Source organism: Cupressus sempervirens, chromosome 2, assembly GCF_028749045.1.
Source record: "Cupressus sempervirens isolate cs-2001-9-10 chromosome 2, ASM2874904v1, whole genome shotgun sequence".
Taxonomy (NCBI): Eukaryota; Viridiplantae; Streptophyta; class Pinopsida; order Cupressales; family Cupressaceae; genus Cupressus; species Cupressus sempervirens.
This window is the reverse complement of record NC_143119.1, coordinates 275,168,027-275,187,885: the sequence shown is the minus strand read 5'-3', so window position 1 is coordinate 275,187,885 and position 19,859 is coordinate 275,168,027.

Here is a 19,859-nt window from a genome sequence, read left to right as displayed (position 1 = left end):
AAACTGATAGAAAAAACCACTAATATCAAATGTAGATTCAAATTGAAATCATGTTCCTTAATTGTGACGATTAACTCAATGAAGTGCAATAAAATTTGGAAAAAATAAAATAAAATAATATTAGTCAAAATTGATAGAGAAAAATGTATCTTTATTGCTAATAGTTAAAGGAAAATAGAGGGTTGAATCTAAAGAATTAAAAGCGAACAAAAACAAACAAAGAAAAATAATAAATACATTTGTGTGAGGATATTTTATTGGAAAAAATAAAAAAGTATATACAACTAAATCCTAAAGATATATGTATGTTGATTACATGCTTTATTTCTCTAAAAAAAAAATTATTTTAAACTATCTAATTAATTCCTATTATATTAGGAGTTGCAAAGAATTCATCAATTACCCATAGCTTGAGGATCATAGGAGCAAGCTATTTATTTTGATACCAAGAGAAAGAACTACATGTCAGGGTTCATGTCTTCATTTTTCTATGAGATAAACTCAAGATAACATGTACATTTGGTACTCATTTAGTTTTAGAACTTTGTTGAAATAGGTTCAACACATTCATAAATAAATAACTCAATTCTTCTATAAGATCTATACCAAATAAGAAATCAGATGTCAAAAGTATGAAGACATATTCATTTTCATACCCTTATTAGTTCCATAGAAATATCCATAATTGTGATGTATAAGAAGAAAATTGAAATGAAATGGTACTTATGTCAATTTGGTTGGTAAATTATTAAATTTCCCAATTCTTTAGTAATTATGATTTCCTATAAGATATTCTATTTGAAGAAAAAATAATTTTATAAATTACAAAAAAGATAGAGATAGAACACCATATTATTGGAATGAGAAATTAAAGATTTTGATTTTATTTGTTTTATTGAAAAAAATAATTATTTGGGTCTTCTTCTATGTCTAAGTTGATGATATTTGAAAAATCAAGGCTTGTACTATGTGGGAATTTGAAAAGGAAAGGATATACTTATTTTTTCATAAAACTAATGGCACATACTTATGTAGAGCCCTTTTGATATACCAAAACTTTGACCAAAAAGCTCCACAAGATGCCCAATCAACAACAAGTTTTACCAACTTTTCCTTTAGGTTTCTTTTCACAAAATGGCTTAAGTAAACTCCCAAGTACAAAGACTTCTTTTGAACACTTGTAGGGTATCTCCTAACTCCATATAAATTGTGTCAATAGTTTATGGGTTTCCAGAATGCCCTCTATAATGAAAACTAACAAATTGGCTTCAAACTAGGCCTTATCCCTTAACAAACCTAATTTTCTTGTATTTTGGACTTGCCATCAAAACCTTACAAAACACTTTCTAAAGAAATAGGTGATTTATATATGTATTTTAAATTAAAGCTCTACTTTGAAAATTTTGTATGTAAAATAGTAAATTGGCAGTTTTCAAAGGTTAATTAGCCTCATTTTACAAAGAAACCATGCGCAAAACATGAGCCCAACCTTAAAATATTACATTGTATCATGTTTGAATTCCAATAAAAGGGTTTTGGTGCCTATTTAGTCTATTGAATCTCTTTGATGGGTTAACAACCAATGAATTCCACACCTAAACCAAACTTTCCCTCTTATCTATGATCTCATTTATGATTGAAGAGTGAATCCTTTGCTTTGTCGCTATTACCTTTTCCATGGTATTCTTGATCTTTCCTACCTTCCTTTTCTTGTCCTAATCTTCTCTTCTACATTTATAGCCAACATGTAATAGCCTTATATTGTCCTTGGGGTAGAGAGGCTTAGTTCATCTTGGATACTGAAACTTAGCCCACCTAAGTACCTTTCCATTTTCTCTTGTACATACTCCTCATGTGGAACCCTTATGTCAATTTTGTAGTATTCCTCACTATACTTTTGGACATCCATGTGTTTTTTCTTCAACCATTAAATTTTTTTGTAGAACTATACTTTATAATCCTTAGAAAAATTAAACCTTCATTTTTTCTATCATTTCTTAACTTGAAGTAATCTCAGGTTTATCATTTTATACCAAAAATGGGGTGCACTTTAATAAAACTTTATACTTGAGAAAACCCATGAAGAGAGAGTCTAAAGAAGTGGCTTATAGTTTTCTACTTGTATTGTTAGAGGGAAACGAAAAATATATTGTTTGTGGCTCTCAAATATACAAAGATAAGTAACTCTTGCAAGGTGCACTACAAGAGGGAAGATTTAGTGGAGTAACAAAAATAAGATGCTAATATCCAAGGATTTCTATGTGAGAATGCAAGTAAAAATGAGAGTAGACTAACATGATAATGCAAGAGATAATCTATAATGCAATGCAAGAACAAGGAAAGTAAAAACTAGTCTAGCAATTCAAGATTTCAAGTCCTAATTAGAATATATGATTTAATTTAAATGCAATGAAAGAAATGCTAAACTAGTATTGAAGTTTAAACTCAATAATGCAAACATGAGTGCTCAATTGCTCAAATGAAAGTGCAATAGCATATCAATAGTATGAAATTTAAAGTTATTACATATTAAGGAGAGAGCTTCCTTTTAAAGAGAAATTGATGGTTAGAGATTAAGAGGAAAAATCAAGGGTGGAGGATTATTCTCATTTTCACTTTGTCTACAAGATTCTCAAGAGGAAAAATCAGTGATTACATTTAAATGACAAAAAAGTGAGTGGAGGACATTAAGAGGCAACAAAGATTTGAGTTCTCTTGAAAAGTGTGTATTCAATGTGTAGAAAAAAAATTTATTTATTTTTTAAATTAAGAAATTGCTTTTCATGTGCACACATAGTATAAAGAAGATTTTATTTGATTTAAAGGGGAAATATTATTCTAATTAAATAAAACATAGGATAAGGTGGTAAACCTATAGGGTCAAATCAAATAAATGATTATTTGATAATTTGATCATGGATTAATGATTGAATAATTTTGCAAAAATTATTATGCATAATGTGTACAGTCTAGTGTAGAGATTAGAAATACAAAATGGGGGGTTCATTGTAGTAAATAAAGGTTATTAGATAGTAGTAAATAAAGGTTATTAGGTAGCAACTAAATTATAATGCATATTTTCAAGATAAAAATAAAGAATAAAACAAAGATTGATAGATGAGATAATACCATAACTAATATAATGTGATAAGAACTTATATATCCAAGAGTAGATAGATTATTGTAAAGTTTCTTACCATATTTCAAATTTGTGGTAGACTGATGCACAATTCTATCATAGGTATGGTCACTGTTGACAAAGGATAGGTTCACTCCAAAATTTATAGAAGTTAGTAAAGAGATAATATAATATTGTTGAACTCATAATTTCTTTTGATCCTTTGATGTACTCATATTAATTTAATTTGATGCCTTGTTTACTCAGGTAGATCAAGTGTACATATCATTCAAAAGGTTGTGATCGTGAATGGTCATGTCTCCAAATGGAGACATGGACATTAACAATCATTCCAGTTTAGTGTAACTAATCACACCCAATTAGTTTACAAACTTAAAACAAGTATATAAATGTATTACTAGTCATAATGAATACAACCCAATATAAAATATATATTTATGGTGATCTAAGTCAAAGGAATTTAAAATAAGTTTTTATCATGCCTTGAATGATCTCTAAAAGTATATATATGATCCTCAATTCCAATTGTGTATTGATTCTCATATAGCACAAATAAACATGCATATATATTTACAACAATATCTACAAGATACTATTGCACATATATACATATGTATGTTGGTCATAGTTTTGTCAAACCAAAGCTATCTACTTGAACACTCTCTCTTAGCTATGGAAGACAAAGTGAATATATATAAATTCTCCTTATTTGTATAGTAATATTCTCTAGATATATTTAAGAAAATATAGCTTTATGATATTATTTCTAGTTATGTTGTGTACACAAAATATGAAGTCTCATGATATCTACCATAAAATATCATGGTATGTCCATAAATATTATGTCACATAATACCCACCATGAGTTTGAGCATATTGATCTTCAAGAGATGTCAAGTCACATAATATCCATCAACATGCTCTTTTAACTATCATAATTATTTCATGAATATCAAGTCACATTATATTAATCATGATAGTAATCGAATAATTATAAAGTTGTCACCTTATATTATTAGAATCAACATTTCATTATAAAAGATTGTCATCTTTTAATAATGTACAAAGGGTAGGCCCATAAGTCATAGAGTCACACATATGGAAAAAGATTTTACACTTTAAACACCTTTATTAAAATAATACATATTTACAAATTTGAGACTCAATCTCAAAAACTTCCATTTCAACCATACCAAGTTTCTTTATAAAATGGCCAACCTTCACTTAAGTAAGAGCCTTGGTGAGAATGCCAGCTATTTGGTCACTTGAATTAATATATTCCAACTAAATAGCTCTACTTTCCACTATGTCTCTTACATAGTCGTAAGGAATTTCTATATTCTTGGATATATCATGAAATACCAAATTCATAAATAAATTGAACATTGGTTATCTTAGTGAATAGTAGTAGGTTTCATAGGCTCACTGAACAAGTTAGAACACAACTTTTGAAAGCTAATACAATATACTCTGCCTTAGTAGATCTTTGAGCAATTGAAACTTTCTTTCTGTAGATCTAAGAGATCATGGCTGATCCTTAGCTAAAATAACATCCTAATGTGCTCTTTCAACCTTTCACACTTGTAGCCTAATCAAGATTAGTACATCCATGTAACTCCAAGGTTATATTCTCATATTAAAATTTAGATACCTTAATATATACTTCAAAGTAAAAAGATGAATCTCATGAAGTTTACACATGAATTGACTTAATTCATTCACAACATAGCATATATTAGGTTGAGTATTTACAGGATACATTAGGGACCCAATTACCTATCTCTATAAAGTGGGATCAGCTACTCTAGATTTAGAAATTTCTTCCTTTAGTTGTGTAGGTTGGTTTCCATAGGTGTTGACATAGGTCATTGTCTCACATTCCAAATCTTTTCAAAATACCAGCAATATACTCCTTTAGATTTAGAAAGATATTCCTAGACTTTTGGTGCACTTCCAAACCAAGGAAGTAATGAAGAATTCCTAAGTCCTTCATTTCAAATTAAAATGCCAAATCTCTGTTATACTAATTAATGAGATGTCCTTCCCCTATAATCAAAAGGTCATCAACTTAAAGAATTATAATTACCATATCACCTTTAGTTAACTTAAAGTAAATATTCGCATCAGCTACATTTTTGCTGAATCGAAGAATTAGAAGGTATTTATCAATCCTTTCATAGTAGGCTTGAGGAGCCTATTTGAGTCCATATAGAGACCTCTTCAATTTAAATACATAAGAGACAACATCATGAGTCACAAAATTTTCTTATTATTCCAACTATACTTCTACCTCAGTTGTTCAATTTAGAAAATTAGTTTTTACATCCATTTGATGGATTTCCCAACCTTTGGCTACTATAATGGCTAATACAGATCTAACTGAGGTATACCTGGAAACTAGTGCAAAATTTTCTTCAAAGTTAATTCCTTCCTTTTGAGAAAAACCTTTAGCCACAAAATGAGCTTTATGTTTTTCAATGTTGCATCTACAACATACTTAACTTTGAAGATCCATTTAAACAAAAAATAGATTTTCCTTTAGGCATAAGAACTATATCCCAAATATCATTTTCTAGTATCGACTAATATTATTCCACCATTGCACCTTTCCAAGCTTGATCTTTATGTTCTTCTAATGCATGTGAAGGTTTAGGGTTTGTACTTTCACATATGAATGCATTGTATGTAATTTTTCTAGGTCTTTTTCTTTCTTAAATTCCTTGAAGGTTTTGCAAATCCATCTCCTTCCTATATAATTTTTCTTTACCAATTTTTCCTTTTAGAATTATCAAGACTATCTTCTTGAGTCTCAGTAAGGATCTCATTTGCATTTGAAGTCTTTTTAGGTACTCCGTTTGAATCTCAGGAGTAGGATCCTCTTCTTGCAATAAGTCATTAGTATCTAGTTCATATGAAGTTTTGGCTCTTTTGAAAGAAATAGCTTCTTCAAAAATGACATATTTTTTGAGTTATGTTTCTTGATTTCTAGGTATGTAGACTCTGTATCATTTTACTATTTCACTAAAACCAATAAGAACTCCTTTTCTCCTTGGGTATGTAAACATACACGGGTAATCCAAATATCCCTAAATGACTAATGTCAAGTTTCTTCCCTAAAAATGCTTCTTCAAGGGTCTTATTGTCCAAATATGGGTGAGGAAATTTATTTTGGATATAGACTATTATTTTAGACACTTGAACCCAAAATGACATGCTCAACTTTTGGTCAAAAAATATAGTCTTAGCAACTTATACAATAGTTCTATTTTTCCTTTTAGCAACTCCACTTCATTGAGGATTAAAAGGTATTGTGAACTCCCTCTTAATCCTAGCAAGTTTTTAGAACTCTTTAAATATTTCAAAAGTGTACTATTTTCCAATATCTTATGTTAGAACTTTAGTTTTCTTTTTTGGAGAGTTTTCAGTGATTGTTTAGAATTCTTTGAACTTAGAAAGGATCTCTTTAGATTCTTTTTTGCACTCTAGGAAGTATACTCAAATCTTCCTTGAAAAATCATCAAAAAATATCACATAGTACATGAACCCTCCTATGGATGGTAAAGACATGGGTCCACATAGATTGGAGTCCAGTAGTTCTAACACATCATTAGTTTTTCTCAAACTATGAGGAAATAATTTTTTAGTGTTATTTCCCAAGGTGCAATCATTGCATGATTCATTATGAATATGGTTTAATTTTGGAAATATAGTTAATAAATTCTCCATGGATGTTAGGGAATGAAAGTTTCTATGTCATATTTCATTTGAATCTAAAGTTTCATGCACAAGTACAATGCTTGAGATAGTGCATAGCTCATATAATTGTCCTTTTTGTACTCCTATTGTTAGAGATTTCTTTATGGTTGAATTCTTAGGTCATTCTTCTACCTTACATTCCATGAACACAATTCTATGACCATCATCTTCAAGTGTAGATATATATATTAAATTTATTTTAATACCTAGTACATAAATAACTCTAGAAATATGAATAGAATTTCTAGATTTTAATTTGATCATATAGGTCCCAATATCTTTTACAAAATGTGCATAATCATTTCCAATTTTAACTTTTTCATATGTTTCTATTTATATTATTTCTAGGTTATCCTGATATCCAATAATGTGTCTTGAAGATCCACTATCAACTATTCAAATGTTTGATTTGGTTGATATTTGCCTGGACAATGTTGAAGAGAAGGAATAGTTCTTAGATTCATGGCCTTCATATAATTTATAATATTTGGAAAATGATGCTTGAGGTTTAGATTGATCAGGACAATTTATTGCATAATGCCAATATTGATCACATTTGATACATTGAATTTTGGTCAAGTCTTCCTTCCATTTTGACTATCCTTTTCCATCAAATTTTCTTTTTCTTTTTTTGGTCTTCTTCTTTCCCTTCTTATGAGAGTTGGTGTTAAGAACTTGAATGTCTTAATCTAAAGTTTTATGTTTTCCATTAATCTCAATTCTTGTTGAAGATAATCAAATCTTAATCGATCTAGTTTTAGGATTTTAGATCTTGCAGTCATACCTTGTACAAAGGATTCTCAATAATTTGAAAGTCCTCCTAATGCTATTAGGGATAATTCTTGGTTGTCAATCTCACAAATGACTATAGATAATTGATCTCTCAAATCTATGATTCTCATGAAGAAGAAATTTTCAATTTTTCCTTTATTCATGTTAATATTATTCATTTGCCTTTTAAGAGCAAGATTTTACTAGTGCTATTTATTATGAATGAATTTTAAATATCTCTAAACATGTGATATGTTCTTGCATTTTTTTCCACAATAGGAACTATGTGATCTCGAATGGCATCCATGATTATATTTATGGCCTTCTCATTATTCTCGATCCATAATGTTTTCTTTGGATCATCTTTAGTTCTTCCTTATCTTCTCTTACAAAAGATACTTTTTTTTTTCTTTTATAACATCATTATATGAAGTTTTTAGGATTTGAAGTTATTAGTACTTGTAAGGTGGTGTTCAAATCCTAACACATTTGCCATCTTATAAAGAAAAGAGAGATTGCAATTTCAAGTGAAATTTGATCTCTTTAACTTAATTAGATCTCTCCTTAGCAAGCCTTTGAGACCATGTAAAGTTTCTTACCAAATTTTAGACTTGTGGAAGACTAATGCACAATTTTATTGTAGGTATGATCACTATTAACAAAAGATAGATTCACTCCAGAATCTATAGAAATTAGTGTAGAGATAATATATTATTATTGAACTTAGAATGTCCTTTGATCCTTTGAGTGCTTTTACTAATTGATTTTGATGCCTTGTTTACTTAGGTGGATCCAGTATATATATCATACAAAAGTTTGTGATGGTGATGGCCATGTCTCTAAATGGTGACATGGACATTCACAATCCACCAGTTTGGTGTAACTATAATACCCCAAAATTGGCTTATTGCCATGACAAACAATTATGGTCTATTTTGATCAACCCTAAAGTCCTATCTCATTAAGCAATTCTTATTCTGATTTTTGCTACTTAACTTAATTATCAAAGGCAGAAAACCCTAATCTACATTAATCATGCTATTTATTTAATTCCTAAAGTATTGACTCGAATTAGCTATGTTAAACCTATTGATTAAGATTTAATTTAATTTGAAGTGTTTATACTTTAATTAAATTAAATTATCTCCTAAGGCTAATGTACTAAGGAATTAAAAATATTTAATTTAATAATTGCTCTCATTTTAATTATTGAATATGATTATTCAATTAATTGAAATAAGTATTTATGAGGTCATATCTCATTTTTATAAATTAAATAACCTTCCAATTTTTATTTTTCACTTCAAGAATGTGAATCCCAAGTTATTTGTCTCTTGAATTGGAATTGTCTTAATCCATGTATTCTCTCACTTCGGTGGGTTTCAGTTAACTTTTCATTACACTCAGGATTTGAGGTAGTTAACTGCATCTATACTAGGAATCTTCCATCTTGACTGAATCTTAGTTTTGATCCTGACCATTGATCTGAGTCGATCTCAATCGTCGATTGATTTTAGGAATTATATATAAGAGACTTCTAATTCCTCATTATGGAGGTTAGAATTTGAATTACATCAAATTACTGTCAAACTGAATACTCATCTTGCTTAATAGCCTTTATATGTTCTTAGCTTTTTAAATGTCATTTAGATTAAAAAAAATGCATCCATTTAGTTTTATTTCTCTTACTTCTTATTAGAATAAACTACATAACATCTAGATTAACTACATAATGATATAATTGAATGAAAACCCTTCATACTAAAAGTTCTAGTTGCCTACTTCTTAATCTGAGAGCAAATAGGAAAAATCCTTCTAGTTGGAAGGCAATAGGTCATGTTGTCAAACCTCTTGGATAAACGACTCCATGTTTATTCTAGGATGACTCCATAGGTAAGGACCATGTTGAAGTTTCTATGAGGTTTAGAGGCCTACAATCCACACACACATTTTTGGTGCCCACCATGGGGCAGAGAATTTTTTTTTTTTTTGGCCTCATTCACTTTATTTTCTAATATTTTGATGATTCTATTGTACTTGTAGATTTTCATATTTTTGTGCAAAAAATCTCATTTTGATGTGAAGATTTGTGAGTTTTTCCTATTTCTATGCACTTCCTTGTGCAAAAAAGTGCCCCATTGCATAGTTTCTCACACAACACCTCATTTTCTCACATGGGCCTATGTAAGAGTTCACGTAGAATCTTGCATTAGCATGTATAAAATGCAGATTTCTCACAATGTTGTTTATTATTTCGTTTGACTAACATATTTTCTTTGAAGGATTTTTACTTGAGCTTTCTAATTTTGAGCATAATAGTGGTTTGCAAGATGTTTTTGATGAAGACTACTTTTATACAAACTTTCTAAACGTGAACTGACTATGTGTTACAAGATGTTGTCAAAGATATCAATGTCGAAGATCAATTTTTAAAACCCACATAAAACATTGTGTCTTTTCCTGCTTTCCAAACATAGTCTAATTAGGGCTTGTGAACTTTGTAGGGTGCAAGATAGGGTAATAGGGGAGTATTCTCTTTACCATTTTGAGGTCATGAAAAAGGGTAAATCAGAAACCTAGAAGCCTCTAAAAGATGACATCTAAGGGAGGGAAGCAAGTTAGTGCTTCTTTAGTGTGAGTCTTCTTCTATGAAGGGATGATGATTTTTGTAGGAGTTGATAAAATCCAACTCCAAAGCTCACCAAGATCACCTACATGCAAATAACTTGTCGAAGGGAAACCAAGATGAAAGAGGTGGAGCTTGGAAAAACCCTAAACAAACTTGAGAGAGAACATATTGCAAAAGAATGAAAATGTATTTACAATGAAAATGCGATAAGAAATACAAAGAGAGAACCCAAATATAAAGGCCTCATGGAAGCTTGTAGAACAAGCTGAAAAGTGGTAGAAGATAAGGTTGACAACTAAGCATCCACAAAAAGGTGGAACATGCTAGAAGGGAACAAACTCATGTGTTGTCAACAAATCATCACTACAATAGTTAAATGAATTAATTAACCTAAGTAAACTTAGGCAAATAAAATAAATAAATAATTATTAATTATTTACTAAAACACCCTTCCCTTAAGTGCAACTTAGGGGAATTCCTTAAGCGCACAAGACTAAGATGAAATGCAAAATGGGTTCTGGCAATGAGGCCATGTTAGGTACCCATGTACAATGAAAAGAAATGCAACCTTTTAAAAATGGGGAAAGAGAGAAAACCATGTGGGAAAAGCCCTCCCCCAAAAGGAGGTAACCTAGTGAAGAACTGAAGAAGCCTCCAACTAGAGAAGTGTCCCCATAAAATAGGAACAAAAAGTGATCATGAAGAGCATCATTGAAGCATGAAGAAGCTACAAAGTCTACCACCTAAAAGAAATTGCTGATCTAAAGAACCTCCATGGAAGATGAAGGCATAAACCAAGCATGTCTATATGGTAGATGATCCATCTCATCAAAATGCATAGGTAGCCAATCACTACAATTGCCTTGTATATAGGATCAAGAACTGAATACATAGCTCACACTATCAAACCATCAAACCAAGGAAGTATTAGAACACCAAAATAATCCCCCCTGAATATAGATAGGGTGAGATGTCATGCCTAACCACTACTTCGGGTTTTTCTGCAAATTAGGACTTTGTTGTTTTAAGATTTCGTTCTGATGTTATGATTGAATTTCTGTAGAACTTGGTTATAATACTATTGTTGAATCATGAGACTGATGTTGAACATATTTTTTGTGAAGAACCATGTTTTAGCAATAAATGTGATTTAGGATTTTATGAATTGAATTTGGCATATCATTGATTTCAAGTTGATAGATTATTGATTATGTTATTATGTTTTTAACTCTTTGTTTAATGCATTCTGTTTCATGTTGTATGTTGACTTGATGTTGCAGATATACTTAAATGGTTATAAGTTGTTTTTATTTAGAATCCTTCATTGTACTTTCATAAATGTTACTATACAGGGATTAAATATTTAGATCGTGTTAAACTTAAGATGGTTTTGTTTCATGACTCATATTGAATTATTAATTGAGGGAACCATGGTTTGCATTTATATATTTATAGATGTTTTTTTTTATGATTAAAGGTCTAACACCTTAGGTGGAGGTTGGCATCATATACATTTGTATTTGTTTTTTAAAAAAGTTAAATCACCTCTTAAGAATATAGTATTGATGTAACCCTAAATGGGTATCGATTTCTATGAAGGAGGGTAACATCGTTATTTTGTTTGAGCCAAATTCATTGCAGTGGACTTGGTACTGCCGAATTTATGGCACTAAAGTTTCAGTTGGCCATATCTTGATGTGAGTCAGGTTTTTTTTTGCTGGTTATGGGCCGATTTTTGAGCCATATTGCTCTTTTGATTTTACATCTGTGATTTTGTGCTGAGATATCGACATTTTTATGGTAGTTGGTTGAAAGGTTAACTTTCATATTGGGTTTAACTCGATGGATTTATTTCTCAGTAGTTGGCTATTGTTGTTTATGGGGTTTCTGCTTCACTCCATTGTGAATTCTTCTGCGAATTGTGTGGGTCGACATTGTAGAGTTTGCTCACCGGTGTAAGATTCAGTTTTTGGGGTTTTGGCATCAAGTTGGATTGAAGAACAATCTTCCATCTTCAATTTTTCAGGTGGGGGCAATTTCTTACCCTACTCTTTCACTCTGTTTGCAAATGCCATGTTACTTTCTTTTTGCATAATGTAAAAGTTATCAGATACACTCAAGGATGAGTATATACATTGCATGCGATGCATAGTTCTGCATATATTCACCTTTGAATGTGGAAGTTGTGGAGAAATTTGACTGGAAGTTGCTTCATTTATGTTTATTTAGCTTCACCTCAAACATATGTTTCCCACCAAGTTGAGTTTTGTGAGAAACATATGGATGCGACAGTGAGCATGCTGGTCGTTGTGTTATTTGCAAGCAATTTTTGTGCTCCCTTTGGTATGAGCTTTGTGAGAACCCATACCTCCAGCTTATTTGGTAATATATATCAAAGTGGGAGTGGCTCGGCCTTAGACTTGAGAATGTTTTTTAAAAAATGGGCTAGTGTCTACTATCGAGGGCAGAGGCATTTTGTCAAATGGTTTGCGTGAAACCATAACAATGTTAAATTATCATGTTATTTACATAGCATTTTATGGGTAATGAAATTTTTGAAATATCTTCATGAAAGATGGTCGATATAATGTTTGAACATTGTTAGTTCAAATTCCTTATGAAAGTTACCTTGTTTTATGATATTGATGAGTAATATGAGGGATATGTCATTATTATTTTTAAAAAAAAGTGTCGAATCTGATAATATGGTTAAATTATTGAAAATAGTAACTTAGTAAATAGTTGGTGATAGTTTTAGAAATGAAATTTTGTCAAATGTTTTAAAAGAAAACTTCTTCCGAATAGGAAACTTTGTGATAGTATAAATTTTTCCATAATTTATGATAGAGACTTGAGTTATGAATAACTGTTGTTGTGGAATTGGTTGCAAATGAACAAGACATTATTTTGAGAGCATAGATATAGGTAGTTGCTATTATATCACCAAGGTTATTATGTGAACAGCTTGTGAGCATCTTACTATTTTTGGGATTTTGCATCTTATTCTTTCTTTTTGGTCATTGATGTAATGTAAGTTATATTACATAATTGTGAGTCATATTTCAAAATTAATTTAGATATTGTATTTTAAATGTTGATTTTAGATATAATTGGGTGGTATCTCACCATTAAATAGTGGTAAAACATTAAAAGAAACTTGGACATTTAGTAACCTTGTAGGTTATCTTTTGTTCAACATTGACTGCACTTGGATTTAGTAATACTTGATTTTATTATGAAGTGTTTTAATAAGCATTTATAGATTGTTTTGAAATAAGATGTATTTCTGTTCTTAGATAAAATGGAAAGTCATATTAAGATATGAGATGAATTATGATATATGTTGGTGTGATGAAACAAGGGTATCATATGTACATTGTATTATTATCTTGGCCAATTCGAAGGTTAAGCTTAGTTTGTTATAATAGTAGAGATAAGTAGTACAATACTGCAACTGGTAAATATCATTCAACTGATGTAGCAGTTTAGTGATATTTACGAGATTGTAATATTGTAGTATTTACTTTTGTTATTAAAATAACTTAAGTTTACTTTCAAATTGACAGTAGAAGATGAGAGTTTTAAAAGATAAAGAATGTAATATCATGAGAAAACTGACTTATTATTAGTTACATGTGCATTCTTAAAATATCTGTTTGATGTGTATGTTAAGGATAGTTGTAGTGAACGTTTATCAAGGTGGCTGAATATCAATTTATTCTATTCAATTAATTAAATTCAGTGATAATTTTAAGATGAATTGGCAGGGTTAATTATAAATAAAAGATAATTGTCCTTACCTATGACTTAAACTAGTAAGGTTAAGTACAGAGAACAAGGCAAGTCTCTATTCTGTCATTTCATGAGTATTATAGAGAACCCCACTATGTGTTTTCTAAGGGCTTACCATATATGGATGCAGTATCTTAGCACCATAGTGATGACACCTTAGTATATATATGGTTCATTAACTAGTTATTCTTAGTGTGAGTTTAATTTTGCATTGTTTAGAAGGTGTTGCTTCTTGCATAGTAATATTATAATTGCACTAGGTTATGTGGTTAGATATCTACTTTAAGGTTTTATATATGTTAATTCTAACATGTATGCAGGTGGACTACAATTTTTAACTTAGTGTGTACTGAGCCCTCTGTGTGTTGTGTTGCATGTTTGTGTTATTTTCAAGTGTTCAAGTTGAATATCTAGTGTGAAGGAAGACTATTGTAGTTACTTCATGAAACTAAATTTGATACTTGTAAATTTCATTTGTGGGACCTAGGCATCTTTGAATGATATTGTTCATCAATATTGTATTGAACTTATTATGTATAGACATCTTTATGGAAATATATTTTGATGATATATTCTTTTATGTTGAGGTTTACAATTCTGAGAATGATTCAATCTTTGTACTTGATCTTGCAATTTGATGATTAAATAAAAAAAACATTCCATGGTTCTTTATGTTTGTTCATAGCTTAGTTTTATTTTATTTTTTGTGGTGTGTTACATGAGATGATAGGCAACTAAGAAGGTGGGCCAAAATCTTCTACAAATAGAACCAAGAACGATGAGAGAGAGGAAGAGGTACAAACACCTATAAAGACATGATCACACCAATGGTGCATGGGAAAACAAAAGGAAGAAGACCAAAAATAGCAAAAAACTATCCCCCCATGGTGCTTTGTAAAAATAGTGCAAGTACAACTATCTCAAAACAACATTCATTAAACCAAAATGCAAGAGTGACACTTTATTTCTGTGTGTGTACATAAAAATGCTTAGAAATGATGTTTGCAATGATCAAAAAAGGAAAAAAGTTGACACAAGAGATAGTACAGCTCAAAACAAAAGATTCCATGCCAAGAAAATGATCCTTGGACCTGAAACACCCAAGATATCCACCATAGAGAAAAAATTCCAAAAACATGATAAAAAGAGCATGGGCTAGAATCTAAAGGAAATGATAGCATTTTTGAAAAGATGACAAAATTAGCTTTCCAAAAATATAATGTTTTCAAAAAATTGATTTAGGATGCAAAAATATGCTTTCCATAGTAAAAAATAGAACTTCAAAATTCAAGTACAAAAATTAGCAATAAAACTACATCAAAATCTAAAAATACTTGCACCAATGTCTCTATCTCAAAACCAACTTTCTAGTGCTTCTTTCAAATAAAAAAAATACCTCCATATGGTCAAGATATGGCAAAAAAACTACAAGTAGGTCAAAATAACCCTAAAGAGCCTAGAAAGGGTACTGATGTAGGATGACATCATGCTGACATCAATAATCACCTAGCTTAAATTTGATAGCTTTGCAACTATCTAGCAAAAAGCCATGCCATGTGGATGCCACGTGGTAGGGTGGTGATGTGGCAGGTGACATGATAGGGGCCACATGGAAAAGTGCAACCATGGCACCCATGCTATGTGTCACCTGTAGACTGGTGGCAACTATTGGTAACCGTATTAAATGGCATGCCGGTGCTGACATAGCATCCACGTGGGCTAGGCAGTGGAGGAGTAGAGTTGGAGGGAGAAAAATCATCAGAGCAGAGCTAAAAGGTGGCATCGCTATGGAGGTGAGTGGTGGGCTAAGCCAAGGTGGTTCGCTGGTGATGGTTGGGCCATGGTGCTATCATGGTGGTGTGGTAACTACACAGCTGACTATGGTGGCTCTTGGGTTGTGTACCTATGGCATGGCAGTGGGCCCACAGTGGCATAGTGGTAGCCCTACAAATTTTATTATTTTTTATTTTTCCTACTTTGTTCATCCGTATAGCTGCCTATAAGGGGCCAAAAAAAAAATTTCCCAAACACCCTATAGCCAAACTTGACAAATTTTATATGAATCCTAACTATAAATGATCTTTCGGATCTAATGGTAGCGTCCTTTTGGACCCAAAGTGCTCTGAAAAAATTCTTTTCCCCCAGATTAAAGAAAAATGCACAAAAAAACTAGGGTTTGTATCTCTAAATCATGGCTTCAAAAATTCTTCAGTGAAGAAGTAGTAGTGAGGCTCTGATACCATGTAGGATTTGATGAAATCTAACTCCACAACTCACCAAGATCACTTGCATGTAAATAACCTATTGAAGGAAAACCAAGAAGGAATAGGTGGAGCTTGGAAAAACCCTAAACGGATTTGAGAGAGAACATATTGCAAAATAATGAAAATGCAATAAAAAAATACAAAGAGAGAGCCTAAATATAAAGGCCTCATGGAAGCTTGTAGAAAAAGTTGGAAAGTAGAAGAAGATAAGGTTGACAAGTAAGCATCCACAAAAAGGTGAAACATGCTAGAAGGGAAAAAACTCCCATTTTGTCAAAAAATCATCACTACAACTATTAAATGAATGCATTAACCTAAGTAAACTTAAGTTAATAGAATAAATAATTAATAATTAATTATTTACTCTACCAATTTCCTTTTAGGAAATCAGAATCTTGAGAAAGGGATAAGTTGAGATTGATAAAGCTAACTTGGTGATGAATGTGTTTTGCATGTTTGGGCAAGGTGACAAGGTAGAGGAGTATGCTCTTCCTACTTGAGGGAAATCAAAAACTTAGACCCTTAGATCCAAACCACCATTCCAAGTCAACCCTTAGAGGGCCTTCTAGAGTGATCCAACCTCTAGGAATGACACAAGTGATCACACTCCTTTCGATAGAGATTCCAACTCACTATAATAAAGAAACTTTGTAGAGTGAAAAGTTCAAAATTTCTATCAGTTTCCTCTCCTTCATTCTTGATATTCCACATTTAGGGGAGGCTCTATAAAGTACACTGGTCTGCACTAGCCCTAGACTTGTTAAGCAAGTGTCTGCACTTACAGATGTTGGTGTGGGCTACTAGTTTCACTTCTTCTTGTAAAGCCACCAGGGATTAATACAAATGGAATCCAAGTAAAAACCTTTAGTTATTGGCTACTTGGTTCACCTCTAAAAGGGGACATAATATTTTAGCAAGGAGGGGGAAGAATCTCTCCTATAGAACTCATCATAGGCATGCTACTAGGTGTTGGAAGGTGGTCTACATGCTTGACCACTGCCACAAGGGTTCTTATTTAGCATATATGTTATTGAGCCCTTTTAATACACCAAAAACATAGGCACCCTCTAGGGGGTGAGATGGCTATGTGAGGTATACACATGTGCATAAGTTGTGGGACAAAAGTGTTTCCTTCTCTACCATTTTTGGTTTTAGGAATAAAGTGTATTTGTTATCAAGTCTTAAACATGTCCAAACCTATCTAAACAAACTAAAGTTCAAGACTCCTCCATCCCTCTAAGTTTTTTTTTCCTTAGTTGGATTTTATTTGACTACTGCTTGCTTCCCATGTATTTTTGAAAACACTTTTCTTGTTCACAACCAAATGCTATTTAATAACTTGAAAACCAACCTTGTTATCTTTCTAACATCTATCAAACAAACTGACAATATGTTTAGAATAGTCTAAAATCTTCAAAGTCCCTTCAAAATCTAGTTTTAGTTGTCAATTTGGTCTCCATTTTATAGCACAATTTTGCAAAACTTCATGTGAGTACTTTTTGAGTTGTCACTTCTTCACACAACCCTATCTAATTTCTCATGCAAACCTATGGAAATATTCATGCAAGATCTTGCAAACTATCTTATTGTTAGCATCATGTCTTGCTTGTTAGTCATAGCACTTCTTTGTGTGGCCTAGTGTATGTTCTCGCATGAGTTTAAATTGTTATTTCAAGTCTTCACCTAGTTCTGTAAACTTTCTTGCACATTTCCAAGAGAATCCTCCCATGGAATCTTGATTCAAAAATATCAAATCTGGTTTGTCAGAGCTATCTACACTCTAAGTCTAGCCTATTTCCTACAATAGTTTACCTCTTTTCTATTGACAAATAGTCCTAAAATAGTGGCATCCTACTTAGCTAATGACTTGCGATCTACACTTTGAATAGTCTCATCTTTCAGTCTTGTTCTTATTCTTTAGTGCTTGTTATACTCCATTTCATGATAGTCATAATATTTGGCTATTCTATCCTTCACCCAGACTACTCGTACCTTAGTATACAATACTCTTTTCTTTCTTTTTGAGACTATGTTCTAGAGTGGTCATTATCTTGGTTTTTTCTTTTTGTCCTTGTCTATGACTATGGCAACAAGAAGTGGAAGCATTTTTCATCCCCTTAGGCATAGAAAAGGTAGAGCTAGGGGTCATAATCATGATAGAGGTCACTTTTCGATTTATACATTGTCTATGTCTAGTTTGTCTAGTGAGGAGTCTTCATGATCTTGCATCTAGAGAACATTTTTTATAAATCTATGACAAACTAGTAACACCTTATATCAAGAGGATCCCAAAACTAGGAAAGGTTATACACCTCCAAAAAACACAACTAAATTCTTTTTTAGAGGACATTTCCAATCAAAACATATTGTAACCAATCACATTCCTATAATGGTTGATCATGAACTTGAACATGGTGAACATAATAGGAACCAAGAAAAAAATAGGGATTATAAACAAAAATATCCCTTCACTTATAAGGATGAGGAAGAGGTGGAAATAAACTCTAAACACCTTGAAAAATGTCATAATGAAAAGAACTTCCAAAAGTTCATGGAAATTCTACTTAACAAAGAGAAAGAGAAATACTTTCTCAAACTTGGCCAAGAGGGTCCTAAGCTACCTCATCACTTTAACGTTGAAACTATCATCACACCTAAAGAGGAAACTAAAACTTCCAAACTTCAAAAACAACTAAAAATCATGCAAGACCAACTACATCAAGTGATGCATGATAAAGACAAACCTACAAAGACATCCACTATACACGCTCTTTGTCCATTTCCATTTGACAAGAGTATAGACATGCTCCCTTTTTCAAGAAGAGTTGAGTTACCTAAGTATGATAAATTCTTTGGAACCATTGATCCCCAAGATTACTTGTGGGAATTTGGTGCCTTGTCTATGGAATTCATGCCTAATTAGACATATCTCATGTGGTTATTCCAAAGAAGTCTAGGTGGTTAGGATATGGAGTAGTTTTCGCACTTGCCTCCAAGTATCAAAATATTTGATGAGATTGCCAACTTATTTGTCCAAAAATATCCTCACAGCATTCAAAACCTAGTTAACATCCAAGAGTTGTGTAATCTTAAATAGTGAGTTGGGGAACTTTCCTCACATTCCTTCATAGATGGAGACAACTTTACACTAAATATTCATGCAAGATTTTTGAAATAGAAAAGATTGACATCTTCACTGATAATCTCCTACCTAACTTTAGGTATAGAGTCCAATTTTAAGGTCCATGCACCTTTGAAGACATGGTCACACACGTTATCCACATAGAGAAATTCATGGTCAAAAAGGGTAAACTCACCCTTCAAAAGGACACGAAACAAGGAACCACCTGTAATAAGGACAAGTCTAAATATTTGAATAAAAATTGGGAGGTTTTACATGATGGAGTTGTTGACAACATTACTCCTAAAACTACTAAGATAGCATTTAATCTCATAGATAATCTCAAAGCATCCAAGAATGTTGAGAAATCTTCTCTTGACAATAAGA